At 50.7% G+C, this 15,000-nt stretch overlaps 1 protein-coding gene across 1 annotated transcript in view; it reads right to left on the minus strand.

Moving 5' to 3' along the window:
• Window positions 1-15,000, minus strand: part of AKAP6 (A-kinase anchoring protein 6) — a 181,280-nt gene that overhangs the window by 165,414 nt on the left and 866 nt on the right. The gene's annotated exons all lie outside the window — the stretch shown is intronic.

Genomic DNA, 15,000 nt, shown 5'->3' on the forward strand with positions numbered 1-15,000 from the left:
CCCCTTATTCATTTTTTCTACAGGACTCTCCCTGCAGACTTCTACTTCAGCTGTGCTCCTTGCTTCCCTACACTCTGGGAAAAGATGGCCTGAAGTTGTCCCTGCAGAAATGTCGTTTCTGCGGCACTTCAGTCACCTATGTGGGCCACATCGTGTCCGCAGAAGGGGTGACTACCGACCCCGCTAAGGTCGAAGCAGTAGTGAACTGGCCCAGACCAGAGAACGTGATGGAGCTCTGATCCTTCCTGGGGTTTTGCGGATACTACCGAAGATTTGTAGACGGGTACTCCAGCAAGGCCAAAGTCCTCAACAACCTGTTGAGAATCTATCCGGAAGATCCAAAGCACAAAGCAGCGACCCCGCAAACACCTTTCGGGGACAAGTGGACTTCCGACTGTGAGAAGGCCGAAACAGAGCTTAAGAAGAGTTTCACTGAAGCTACTGTCTTGGCCTATGCAGATCCGGAGCAACCGTACGTCTGCACGTGGACGCCAGCTTCAACAGGCTGGGAGCTGTATTACATCAGGAATACCCTGCAGGCCTCCGGCCGGGAGCGTATGTGATTCGCAGCCTGACGGCAAATGAACAGAACTACCCAGTTCACAAACTGGAATGGGCTGTGGCAGATAAATTACATGATTATCTCTACAGGGTTTCCTTCGAGGTGCGAACCGACAACAACCCGTTGACATACATCCAGACCTCCGCCAAGTTGGATGCCACTGGCCACAGGTGGTTGGATGCTCTGTCTTACTATCAGTTTACCCTGAAGTACAAGCCAGGGCCCTTGAATGTCAGAGCCGATGTGCTGTCCAGAAGGCCTGGTGTCACGGGGACTCCAGGAGCAGGTAGGACCTCGATGGCTGGAACAGCAGGGAAAGCAAGGATTGTTGGGGTCACGGTGTAACGCCTGTATGCCCGCAGACCTGGCCAGTCCCCACAGCAGTGAGGGCGTGCCCGCAGTGTGGTAATTGCGTTGCCGGGCCTGGTGAGTAAGGGTTAACGTTACACTTGCTGAGTCCGGGGCGCCAAAGGTCAGAAGGTAGTTGTCCAAGAGCCAGAGTCCAGGGATAGGAGAGAGCAGCGTAGTAATGTCCGAAAGCCAAGGTTCAAGGGCAGGAGAAGGCAGCGTAGTCAAAGTCCAAAGCAGAGTTCAAGTTCAAACCAAGGGAATCCAAACAAGGGCAGGGACAGGAACCAGAGCTGAAATAGACAAGGGAGCTGGGCATAGACACTGCACACACAGGAGCTACAGGAAAGCTATGCAGAGCGAGGAAGCAGAGGGCAGACTGCTGTTATAAAGGAGGGAGGACAAATAGCAGGAAGGGGTGGAGCAGGGGTTTGTTTGGGAGTTTACAGGGATAGGTGTGTGAGAGCAGGGGAGGAGACAGGGAGGTAATCTAGGGTAATGGCCTGTAAAGTCCGGGAGGCGGAGCCAGTATCAGGGGAGGATGGGTAAATAGAGCGGGTGTGCGCGCCCTCTGTAACACGGTCACATGCGCGTAATACGCGAGTGCCAGAGCGTGGGGGAAGCATCGCGGAGGAGGTGCTCGGCTGAAGGGTAAGAGAGGGGGAAGGAGCGGAGGAAGTAGGTGAGGGGACGAGGTACGCCGAGGGGCACGAGTCCTCTGATGGGAGACCGGGGACCGGGAATGCACGCTCACAGCGGGAGAACCGCGCGAGTGCGCGGACCGTGAACGGGAGCGCGCTGAGCATGCAGCAAGGGAGCGGGGCAGGGGCCTCGAAGGCAAGGAAAGGGTTAGCCGAAGGGACCAAGGTGACGGGGAGACGCTGGGAAGAGCGAGTCCCCCGGTCAGTTACACATGGGCTGAGGTCGGTGGCAGGTGGCAAGCAGGATCGTTCGGTGTCACAGGCAGGGTTCGGTGGCAGATGGCAAGCAGGATCGTCAGGGTCACAGGCAGGATTCGGTATCAGGCGGTAGGCAAGGATCGTCGGGGTCCAGGCAGGGGTCGGCCGCAGGAAGGCAGGAACTGAGACTAGGGAGCAGGAAATAAACAGGAACAAGCCAGATCAAAGGCAAGGGCCTTTAATAAGTACTGGACTCAATACAGAACAGAAGCATGGGCATGGGCATAAGGAGGCAAAGGCAAGGGAGGAACAGGAAACTATAAGGACAGGAGCAACAAGAGGAGACAGACAGACAGAGGAACCACAGAGCAGACAGAAACAGCAGCACACCCGGTGGACAAACAAGGGAACTGTGGCTTGGAGCAGGATGTCTAGGAATACTCTGACACCTGGACTGAGTTCAACATCGGACGATGGCAAGTGGGAAGAGATTCCTGGCCCTGGGATTCGGGCAATGTGCTCCACAGCGGCGATAATGGAGGACAAAGTCGCTTTCTCCGAACTTAGAGTGGTGGACTCATTGGAATGTCAGTCGAAGGCACTTCCTGCAGCATACTGCCACCCAGAAAGCATGTCCATAGCCCAAGATACTATAATGAGCTGGAAAGAGCTAGTGATACACCAGATGCTAGACCCGGTGGCTAAATCCATTCGCCAAGCCATCCAAGAAAAAAAACCTTCCTTAGCGAAGCGTGCTCCCGCTGACTCGGTCGCTATAATCATGAGGGAATGGGACAAGTTCCACATAGACCATGGCCTTCTCTACCGAGTTATCCCCTATCACAACCACCCCGATAGGAGACAACTAGTAATGCCCAGAAGGTTGTAGTACCACGTTCCACGGTCCTGCATGATGATCACGGACATTTGGGAGTGGATAAAACTTTCGGACTTATAAGAGATCGGTTCTTCTGGCCCAAGATACGGGAATCGGTGGAGCACCATTGCTGGAGGTGTCTGTGGTGCATATAGCGAAAAACACTGTCTAGATGCGCAGCCCCAATGGGCCACTTAAAAAGCTCTGGTCCCATGGATCTAGTCTGTATGGATTTCCTCTGCATCGAGGCAGACTCGAAGGGTATCGTATCGGGAACGTTCTCGTAGTAACAGACCATTACACACAATACGCTCAAGCGTTCCCCACCAAGGACCAGAAAGCTCTCACAGTAGCCATGCATGAATCCACAGGGTATTCACCCTATTTCATGATGTTCAGTAGAGAGGTGCGACTACCAGTGGACATCCGGCTAAGAGTGTCTACCGACAGAGTACCAAACATGACTCACTACAAATATGTGCAAAGACTTCAGGATAACCTCTGCAGAGCATATCAGTTGGCGGAAAGAGCCACCACCAAGCTGAACGAAAATAACAAGTGGAGGAATGACCATAAGATACACTACAGGGAACTTCGGCCTGGATACAAAGTTCTCCTGCGGAATTTAGTTATACAATACAAGGGAAGCACAAGTTAGCTGACCGCTGGCAAGAGTCTCCGAGATGGAGTCGCAGATGCCCGGCCTCCTTGTATATCGCATCAGAGACTCAGAGGGAAGGGTAAAAGTCTGGCAACGGAATCACTTGTTACCTACCCTCAACTGGGGGAAAGTGAACCTGAACCATCACCAATAATGCCTTCAAGTGAACATGAAGATTCCAGCGGAAATTTCAAATGCTGTAATGGAAGAAATCAGGATCCCATGGAAGGAACTTCTTCCACTACAAATGTAGATTGGTGGGCACCACCAAAAGTAGTGGGTAATGGGCCTGTCATGCATGTAACCTCTCCAGGGGCTTCAATAAGCCAACCCCTCGACACAAGGAGTCCGAGTTTCATTCCTACTAGAGACTATGTAGCTCAAGAGTCACACCCTATGAGAGGGCCAGGGCCTCAAGCCGATGGTAGCCTCTCAACCCAAGAAGACATCGGTGAAGAAACTCGTCAGAGTCAAAGAGTGAGATGCCCTCCAACGAGAATGTATGATGCGAGTATGATTCGTTAGGGGCACCTCACTATGAGTCTCAGCAGCTGTCTCTGAGCCGGTTTGCCTCTATCATGACCGTGCTTATAAATTCTCAATATTGTTTAGTTGTTTAATTGCCCAGAGTTAAGTTGTATGATTTTATGTATTTTGCATTATATAAGTGCCTGTACATTGGTTGTTCTCAAGCAAGGGCGTTGAATTCTCCGCCAGGGAGAGGATGTAGCCGAGTGCCCTACCCCAGCGGTGCGCAAACTGGGGGGCGGGAGATTTTTCTGTGGGGGCGCCGGTGGTTGCAGAGGTCCCGCGCTCTTCCCCAAGGCATTTAAATTAACTGTTGGGGGACTGCGTGAGACCTCTGCAACTCAACTTACCTTGATTCAGAAGGCTGCTGTGACGCGTTGCCATGGCAACGTGGCGTGAAATGACGCCGCGATGCCATGTGACATCACTTTACACGATCGTCGCCATGGCAAGGCGACGTCAAATGACGCTGTGGGGACACGTGGCGTGACGTCACATTTATTTATTTATTTATTAAATATTTTACCAGGAAGTAATACATTGAGAGTTACCTCTCGTTTTCAAGTATGTCCTGGGCACAGAGTAAAACAAATAATACATGGTTACAAGTACAGTTACATAAATGAACAGGGTATACATTATATACAAGACATTGCGTGCACAGTTAAAGAAAATATATATTATGAGCGTATGAAACAGTTAAAGACCAGGTTAAAATGTGAGACAGCCTTAGATTTGAAAGAACTTAAACTGGTGGTGGATGTGAGAGTCTCTGGTAGGTTGTTCCAGTTTTGGGGTGCACGGAAAGGAGAAGGAGGAACGTCCGGATACTTTGTTGAGCCTTGGGACCATGAATAGTCTTTTGGAGTCTGACCCCTTGCGTCATTTAACGCCGACACAAGAGGTGAAGGGGACGCGAGCACGGGGGGAGAAGGCAGAGGGGGGCGCAACTATAATAGTTTGCGCACCCCTGCCCTGCTTCGGTGTGGAGAACTGGCCAGTTGTTCTGCGGGACCCCGTGCAATCAGGAGGAACAGAGCGGCGGCCACTCGAAAGTTCGGCGCATGCGCAGTGGCTGCCAAAACGGCAGCCATCTTGGATTGCCTGAAACGGACTTGGAGTCCCAGAAGGACTTGCGAGAAAGCGCGTGAGCGGCCATGGTGAATCAAGGATATCCTCCGCAGGACCCGGTGGGATATCCAGTCTAGCAGGAGCCGGCAGAGAGGACGAATGCGTCCAGGGGGCCAGTAAGCCCCCTGGACGAGGCCAGAACTCTGCCCCTAGGCCCTAAATTAGGCCCTGAGACACCTGAAGAGCAGTATTGTAGGGAAGGCCTCAGATACAGACCCTTCCCATTAGAACCTGTTGCGGCTATCCTACGCTGGGGGATGGATGTCCACGAGGCATACTGCGGCCTGGGACCAGGTCGGATCTGGCAGCTCAGGAGAGGATTCCTCCGTTTGGAGTTTGTGGCACGGACCACTCCTCGGATAAGGCGTGAGGGTATTGTTGGAGGCCCCGCGGCGTGGGACTGTCTCAACACCCAGCTGCAAGCAGCACCTGGGTACTGGAGTACCCAGGCAGGTAACAAACGTGCATCAACATTCACAGGGGATCGCGCTACCTCACAGTTGGGTGGGATTGCTGGGATGGACACCAGGGGTTATTGGTGCCATCGCACCCTCAGTACTTTGGGGGAACCACTCAGTGTTTGGGGTCACTGCACTATACTGTTGTTACCTATTTTTGTGTGTTATATGTGTTTTGTATTGTGTACAGTAAAGATCAGTTATATACCTTGTGTGGTGTTATTGCTTACTACTTGTATTGGTTCCTGTGAGGGGTTATCCCGCCAACGCTGGGATCCTTCATAGGTGGAGGCGCTGCACGTAAGGAGAGAGAGCTCACCCCAGGCTCCCAGAAGCTGGGGCTCAGGGCTTCTGTGAGCAGACAGGTACAGCTACATGCGTAGTCGCCCACGTAAATTCCCCTAGGCATAGGGAAAGGGGGCTACATATATAGCACTGTTATTCCCAGTGCTGGAAATTAGAGGGTTATTCACATATTTTCCTGTTATTTTTTTGTCTGCAAACTTAACGGTTCCACTTTCTCTTAACAATTGGCACACATCTATCTATCTGAAACCGTTGTATGTTTGCTGTGCCTCTGGGCAATCAGATTGGTCCGTCGGTCCGTCGGTCCGCACGGCTCTCATTGGCCTGCACGGTTCACTGACCACATCTACCCCACTGGCACACTACAGACCGGCATTCTCGCTCCCCCCCGCTCCAGACATGGGACGAGAGGAAGCGCCAACGCGCCTCATGCCACAGCCCGCCACACAGACCGGTAGTCTCGGTCCCCCGCTCCCCACGTGGGATGGAGGAGAAGCGCCAACGCGCCTCCTGCCACAGCCCGCCAGACAGACCGGCACTCTCGCTCCCCCGCTCCCCCCGCTCCTAACGTGGGACGGTGGGGAAGCGCCCACGCGCCTCCTGCCAGAGCCCGCCACACACACCGGCACCCTTGCTCCCCCCCACTCCCAACGTGGGACGGAGGGTAAGCGCCAACGCGCCTCCTGCCACAGCCCGCCAGACAGACCGGCACTCTCGCTCCCCCCCGCTCCCAACGTGAGACGGAGGGGAAGCGCCAACGCGCCTCCTGCACCCCACCCGCCAACTTCCCGTGCGCCCCTCCACCTCCCACCCCAGCCAGCTGCTGCTGCGGGGATATCAGGGGTAGGGGGGGAAGCTTCTGGCAGCAGGAAGCAGCACACACCCAGTCAAGGTAAGTCACCAACCCACCCATTTACTGCCTCCAACACACCAAGTCACTTCCACCCACCCAGTCACAGCCTCCCAGAGTCACTGCAGTGCCAAGGGTCACTGCCTCCCACCCAGTAACTGCCTCCAAAGTCACTGCCTCCAAAAATTCAGTGCCTCCAAAAGTCACTGCCTCCAACCCACCCTGTCACTGCCTCCAAAGTCACTGCCTCCAAGTCACCCTCCCACCCAGTCACTGCCTCCAAAGTCACTGCCTCCAAAGTCACTGCCTCCAAAAGTCACTGCCTCCAAAAGTCACTGCCTCCAAAAGTCACTACTACCAACAGTCACTGCCTTCAAAAGTCACTGCCTCCAAAAGTCACTACTACCAAAAGTCACTGCCTCCAAAAGTCACTACTACCAACAGTCACTGCCTTCAAAAGTCACTGCCTTCAACCCACCCAGTCACTGCCAAACGTCACTGCCTCCCACCCAGTCACTGCCTCACACCAACCCAGTCACTGCCTCACACCCACCCAGTCACTGCCTCCCAAAGTCACTGCCAAGTCACTGCCTCCCACCCAAGGCACTGCCTAAAGTCACAGCCTAACCCAGTCACTGCCTAACCCTGTCACTGCCAAACCCAGTCACTGCCTAACCCAGTCACTGCCAAACCCAGTCACTGCCAAACCCAGTCACTGCCAAGTGTCACTGCATTCCCAAGTCACTGCATTGCCAAGTCACTGCCAAAGTCACTGCCTAACCGAGTCTCCCTCCCAGTCACTGCCAAGTGTCACTGCATTCCCAAGTCACTGCATTGCCAAGTCACTGCCTCCCACCCACCCTCCCAGTCACTGCCTAACCCAGTCTCCCTCCCAGTCACTGCCTAACCCAGTCACTCCCTCCCACCCACCCACTGCCTCCCTAAGTCACTGCCTCCCTAAAGTCACTGCCTCCCTCCCTGAAGTCACTGCCTCCCTCCCAATTCACTGCCTCCCTCCCAACCCAGTGCCTGCCTACCTCCCACCCACCCACTGCCTCCCTCCCTACCACCCACCCACCCACCCAGTCACTGCCTTCCTAAGTCACTGCCTCCCTCCCTCCTGTCCACCCAGTCACTGCTTCCCTCCCAAGTCACTGCCTAGCACCCACCCACCCAGTCACTGCCTCCCTCCCACCCACCCAGTCACTGCCTCCCTCCCAAGTCACTGCCCCCCCAGTCACTGCCTCCGTCCCTAAGTCACTGCCTCCCTCCCACCTACCCACCCAGTCACTGCCTCCCTCCCACCCACCCAGTCACTGCCTCCCTCCCACCCAGTCACTGCCTCCCTCCCTCCCACCCACCCAGTCACTGCCTCCCTCTCACCCACCCAGTCACTGCCTAAGTCACTGCCTCCCTCCCACCCACCCAGTCACTGCCTCCCTCCCTTCCAAAGGTCACTGCCTCCCTCTCAAGCACCCACCCACCCAGTCACTGCCTCCCTCCCTCACACCCACAAGCTCCCTCCCACCCAGTCACTGCCTCCCTCCATCCTACCCACCCACACAGTCACTGCCTCCCTCCCTAAAGTCACTGCCTCCCTCCAAAAGTCACTGCCTCCCTCCCTCCCACCCACCCAGTCACTGCCTCCCTCCAAAGTCACAGCCTAAAACCCACCCAGTCACTGCCTCCCTCCCACCCACTCACCCAGTCACTGCCTCCCAAAGTCACTGCCTGAAGTCACTGCCTCCCTCCCTCCCACCCACCCTGTCACTGCCAACTCAGTCACTGCCTCCCTAACCCCCAACCAACCCAGTCACTGCCTCCCTCCCTCCCTCCCACCCACCCAGTCACTGCCTGAAGTCACTGCCAACCCCAGTCACTGCTTCTCTCCCTCCCACCCAGTCACTGCCTCCCTCCCACCCAGTCACTGCCTCCCTAAGTCACTGCAGAGCCTCCCACCCACCCAGTCACTGCCTCCCTCCCACCCAGTCACTGACTCCCTCCCTCCCACCCACCCAATCACTGCCTCCCTCCCACCCACCCAGTCACTGCCTCCCTCCCACCAACCCAGTCACTAACCCAACCACCGCCAAGTCACTCCTACCCACCCAGTCACTGCCTCCCAAGTGTCACTGCCTCCCAAGTCACTGCCTCCCCCCAAACCCACCAACCACCAGTCACTGCCAAACCCAGTCACTGCCTCCGCAAGTCCCAAACCCACCAACCAACACCAGTCACTGCCAAACCCAGTCACTGCCAAACCCAGTCACTGCCTCCGCAAGACACTGCCTCCCATAGTCACTGCCTCCCACACACCCAGTCACTGCCTAAGTCACTGCCTCCCATCCATCCACCCAGTCACTGCCTCCCAAGAGTTACTGCCTCCCTCCCTCCCACCCATCCAGTCACTGCCTCCCTAAGGTCACTAAGTCACAAAAACTGCCACCCACCCAGTCACTGCCACCCACCCAGTCACTGCTAAACACCCAGTCACTGCCAAACACCCACCCAGTCACTGCCTCCCACCCACCCAGTCACTGCCAAAACCCAGTCACTGCCTCCCCTCAACCCACCCACCCAGTCACTCTGGGGAAATTAAATCCCAGGCAACGCCGGGTATATCAGCTAGTATATTGTATAAATCATTGTAATACAGGGTCAGCCTTTGCCCAGATTTGAAATGTATCCAATTCAGACACAGTCCAACTACGCCTTTGAAAGCCCCTTCGAATACTGATTATAGCTACGAAGTCTATGTCGTATAGGTCTCCTATGTATTAACCCAGTATTTTAAAACAGGGGTTCCCCAGCATCCCTTAATGGTTCCCTCTAATGTGCTATTAGAGAGGGTTGGGGTTCCTTACAATGCATCTGATCTCAGACGCGGCTATTAGAGAGGGTTGGGGTTCCTTACAATGTATCTGATCGCAGACATGCTATTAGAGAGGGTTGAGGTTCCTTACAATGTATCTGATCTCAGACGCGGCTATTAGAGAGGGTTGAGGTTCCTTACAATGTATCTGATCTCAGACGTGCTATTAGAGAGGGTCGGGGTTCCTTACAATGCATCTGATCTCAGACGTGCTATTAGAGAGGGTCGGGGTTCCTTACAATGCATCTGATCTCAGACGCGCTATTAGAGAGGGTCGGGGTTCCTTACAATGCATCTGAACTCAGACGCGCTATTAGAGAGGGTTGGGGTTCCTTACAATATATCTGATCTCAGATGCGCTATTTGACAGGGTTGGGGTTCCTTACAATGCAGATGATCTCTGACACGCTATTAGAGAGGGTTGGGGTTCCTTACAATGTATCTGATTGCAGACATGATATTAGAGAGGGTTGAGGTTCCTTACAATGTATCTGATCTCAGACGTGCTATTAGAGAGGGTTGGGGTTCCTTACAATACATCTGTTCTCTGACGCGCTATTAGAGAGGGTCGGGGTTCCTTACAATGCATCTGATCTCAGACGCGCAATTAGAGAGGGTCGGGGTTCCTTACAATGCATCTGATCTCAGACGCGCTATTAGAGAGAGTCGGGGTTCCTTACAATGCATCTGAACTCAGACGCGCTATTAGAGAGGGTTGGGGTTCCTTACAATATATCTGATCTCAGATGCGCTATTTGACAGGGTTGGGGTTCCTTACAATGTATCTGATCGCAGACATGATATTAGAGAGGGTCGGTGTTCCTTACAATGCATCTGATCTCAGACGCGCTATTAGAGAGGGTCGGGGTTACTTACAATGCATCTGATCTCAGACGCGCTATTAGAGAGGGTTGGGGTTCCTTACAATATATCTGATCTCAGATGCGCTATTTGACAGGGTCGTGTTCCTTACAATGCATCTGATCTCAGACGCGCTATTGAAGAGGGTTGGGGTTCCTCACAATGTATCTGATCACAGACATGCTATTAGAGAGGGTTGAGGTTTCTTACAATGCAGCTGATCTCAGACACGCTATTAGAGAGGGTTGGGGTTCCTTACAATGTATCTGATCTCAGACGCGCTGTTAGAGAGGGTTGGGGTTCCTTACAAACATTTGTTCTCTGACGCGCTATTAGAGACGGTCGGGGTTCCTTACAATGCATCTGATCTCAGACGCGCTATTAGAGAGGGTTGGGGTTCCTTACAATGCATCTGATCTCAGATGCGCTATTAGAGAAGGTTGAGGTTCCTTACAATATAGCTCATCTCAGTTGCCCTATTAGAATGGATTGGGGTTCCTTACAATATATCTGATCTCAGATGCGCTATTAGAGAGGGTTGGGGTTCCTTCCAATGTATAAAATCTCAGGCGCACTATTACAGAGGGTTGAGGCTCTTGACAATGTATCTTATCTTCTCAGACGCGCTATTAGAGAGGGTTTGGGTTCCTTACAATGCATCTGATCTCAGACGCGCTATTGAAGAGGGTTGGGGTTCCTTACAATGTATCTGATCACAGACATGCTATTAGAGAGGGTTGAGGTTTCTTACAATGCAGCTGATCTCAGACACGCTATTAGAGAGGGTTGGGGTTCCTTACAATGTATCTGATCTCAGACGCGCTGTTAGAGAGGGTTGGGGTTCCTTACAAACATTTGTTCTCTGACGCGCTATTAGAGACGGTCGGGGTTCCTTACAATGCATCTGATCTCAGACGCGCTATTAGAGAGGGTTGGGGTTCCTTACAATGCATCTGATCTCAGATGCGCTATTAGAGAAGGTTGAGGTTCCTTACAATATAGCTCATCTCAGTTGCCCTATTAGAGTGGATTGGGGTTCCTTACAATATATCTGATCTCAGATGTGCTATTAGAGAGGGTTGGGGTTCCTTCCAATGTATAAAATCTCAGGCGCACTATTACAGAGGGTTGAGGCTCTTGACAATGTATCTTATCTTCTCAGACGCGCTATTAGAGAGGGTTTGGGTTCCTTACAATGCATCTGATCTCAGACACGCTATTAGAGAGGGTTGGCGTTCCTTACAATATATCTGAGACACTATTAGAGAGAGTTGGGGTTCCATAAAATACATCTGATTTCAGATGCACTATTAGTGAGTAATTCAATATTGGAGAACCCCGCTACAGCTGGATAAAAAGTGATTGTGTGGGGGTAAGGTGCTAATGGGTGACGTAATAGGTAAATAATAAAGAAGCAAGAACCCACTATGAGCACTCAATACCCCCTCGGTGTATAATGTAATTATTAAAAATAATTTTTAATGCTATACTAATTAAAATAATGTGTGTTAAAATTCAACAAATGACACACATATACGTTAACCCTATGATGAGTATATATGATACTCCGGGTCAATATAATAGAGGGACAGTTTGAGGTATATTAGATCAAACGTGCCCATACTTCATATGTTTCATCCGTTGATAGAGAGTCTTTAGTACATTTCATCTCAGGGGTTAATACTTTATTTATACCCCATCACTATTTTCACAATTCGCTGACCATCAGGTGTATTTATACACTGATAGCAGGGATCAAGTGCAGCAATGCAGTTTACTTTTATTTATGCACTGCTGTATATATCAACTCCAATTGTTTGAGGACAGCCTATGTTTATCAGTTAGTGCTGTATTAGTGCTTGTACAACGGCACTGCATAGACCCACCTCCAGGGTGAAACCCCCAGCCAATAGAAACACATCAGTGTATGTATAAACTTTACTACGATCTATGGGACTTCCCCCTCACACTAAGCCTTGAGAAAGCGTTTCTAATCGCGAAACGCGCACGTCGGCATCTGTCATGTGCACGCGCGCCGTCAGTACTCACGTGGCAGCATTTTTTAGTTGCAGAGCAAACAGCTGCCAGACGGCACGCGTGTACTCCCTTCTAAGTTGGGCAGGAGTCTTTGTGGTGACTCGGTGACGCATGGTGAGGGGAGGGCTGCTTGATTTCCTCTGATATTTTGTTGCATTAGTGATAGTAGCACTCCTACCGGTGGTAGCACATTCATTAATATGTGCATAGGTATACCAAAAGCCACACCGTTTCCAGGGGTATATTAGCCACAGCGTTTGTGTCTATTAGTGACAGTAGCTCTCTATATTTATGGAGTTTACCAGCTATATTTAAGGGGATTTATTTGTGAAAATATATATGGAGCATATGTGACTGACTAGTCATCACTGGGTCTATATATCATATGCTCAGTGTGTAATCATTTATCAGTGTGCTATTTGCTGCCTAGTGGCAGTACTACAAACAGTCTCACATGTTTATTCTCACCCACTATCCACCATGGAACCTTTTTTGACTAACTAGAAAGGTCTCGCTATACTAAACACAGTTTTATAGTGGTATTAGCATTCCTGACAGTGGAAGCACATTCATGAATATGTGCACAGGTATACTGACAACCACACTGTCTATAGGAATCTATGAGCCTCTGCAATTCGTGTTCTGTGTTTGACAGCCAGCTCCCTCATCATTTTGGAGTTAATTAGCTGTTGTTAGGTGGCTATACGTGGGTTTATAAATAGAGTCTATAATAACGATTTTCCACCATTGGATTTATTATATGCTAAGTGAGCACACACTGGTTTTATTGCATTGATCTTTTTGCATGTACTACGCAATTACGATCAGTCTCACATTTTCACCATTACCACCTTGGGACCTGTCTGACACCTGAGACAGGCTATCGGACAGCCCCTCCCCAATCCCAGCGCATACCTAATTACCACAATTAGGGAATACTGTTTTAACACACATTATTTTAATTAGTATAGCATTAAAAATAATTTTTAATAATTACATTATACACCGAGGGGGTATTGAGTGCTCATAGTGGGTTCTTGCTTATTTATTACCGCACTATTAGTGAGGGTTGGGGTTTCTTACAATCAATCTGATCTGAGACACGCCATTAAAAAGGGTCGAGGTTCCTTACAATGCATCTGATCTCAGACGCGCTATTAGAGAGGGTTGGGGTTCCGTACAATGCATCTGATCTCAGACATGCTATTAGAGAGGGTTGAGGTTCCTTACAATGAATCTGATCACAGACATGCTATTAGAGAGGGTTGAGGTTCCTTACAATGTATCTGATCTCAGACACGCTATTAGAGAGGGTTGGGGTTCCTTACAATACATCTGTTCTCTGACACGCTATTAGAGAGGGTCGGGGTTCCTTATAATGCATCTGATCACAGACGCGCTATTAGAGAGGGTTGGGGTTCCTTACAATGTATCTGATCTCAGACGCGCTATTAGAGAGGGTTGGGGTTCCTTACAATGTATCTGATCTCAGACGCGCTATTAGAGAGGGTTGGGGTTCCTTACTATCTCATCTCAGTTGCCCTATTAGAGAGGGTTGGGGTTCCTTACAATATATCTGATCTCAGATGCGCTATTAGAGAGGGTTGGGGTTCCTTACAATATATATAATCTCAGTTGCCCTATTAGAGAGGGTTGGGGTTCTTTACAATATATCTGATCTCAGAAGCGCTATTAGAGAGGGTTGGGGTTCCTTACAATGTATCTGATCTCAGACGCTCTATTAGAGAGGGTTGGGGTTCCTTACTATCTCCTCTCAGTTGCCCTATTAGAGAGGGTTGGGGTTCCATACAATATATCTGATCTCAAATGCGCTATTAGAGAGGGTTGGGGTTCCTTACAATATATATAATCTCAGTTGCCCTATTAGAGAGGGTTGGGGTTCCTTACAATATAGCTGATCTCAGTTGCCCTATTAGAGAGGGTTGGGGTTCCTTACAATATATCTGATCTCAGATGCGCTATTAGAGAGGGTTGGGGTTCCTTAAAATGTATCTGATCTCAGACGCTCTATTAGAGAGCGTTAGGGTTCCTTACAATGCATCTGATCTCAGACGTGCTATTAGAGAGGTTTGGGGTTCCTTACAATGCATCTGATCTCAGACACGCTATTAGAGAGTGTTGGGGTTCCTTACAATACATCTGATCTCAGATGCGCTATTAGAGAAGGTTGAGGTTCCTTACAATACATCTGATCTCAGATGCGCTATTACAGAGGGTTGGGGTTCCTTACAATATATATAATCTCAGTTGCCCTATTAGAGAGGGTTGGGGTTCCTTACAATATATCTGATCTCAGTTGCCCTATTAGAGAGGGTTGGGGTTCCTTACAATGCATCTGATCTCAGATGCGCTATTACAGAGGGTTGGAGCTCTTGACAATGTATCTTATCTTCTCAGACGCGCTATTAGAGAGGGTTTGGGTTCCTTACAATGCATCTGATCTCAGACACGCTATTAGAGAGGGTTGGCGTTCCTTACAATATATCTGAGACACTATTAGAGAGAGTTGGGGTTCCATAAAATACATCTGATTTCAGATGCACTATTAGTGAGGGTTGGGTTTCCTTATAATGGCTCTCATCTGAAACG

Source organism: Ascaphus truei, chromosome 9 (assembly GCF_040206685.1).
Source record: "Ascaphus truei isolate aAscTru1 chromosome 9, aAscTru1.hap1, whole genome shotgun sequence".
NCBI classification, from domain to species: Eukaryota; Metazoa; Chordata; class Amphibia; order Anura; family Ascaphidae; genus Ascaphus; species Ascaphus truei.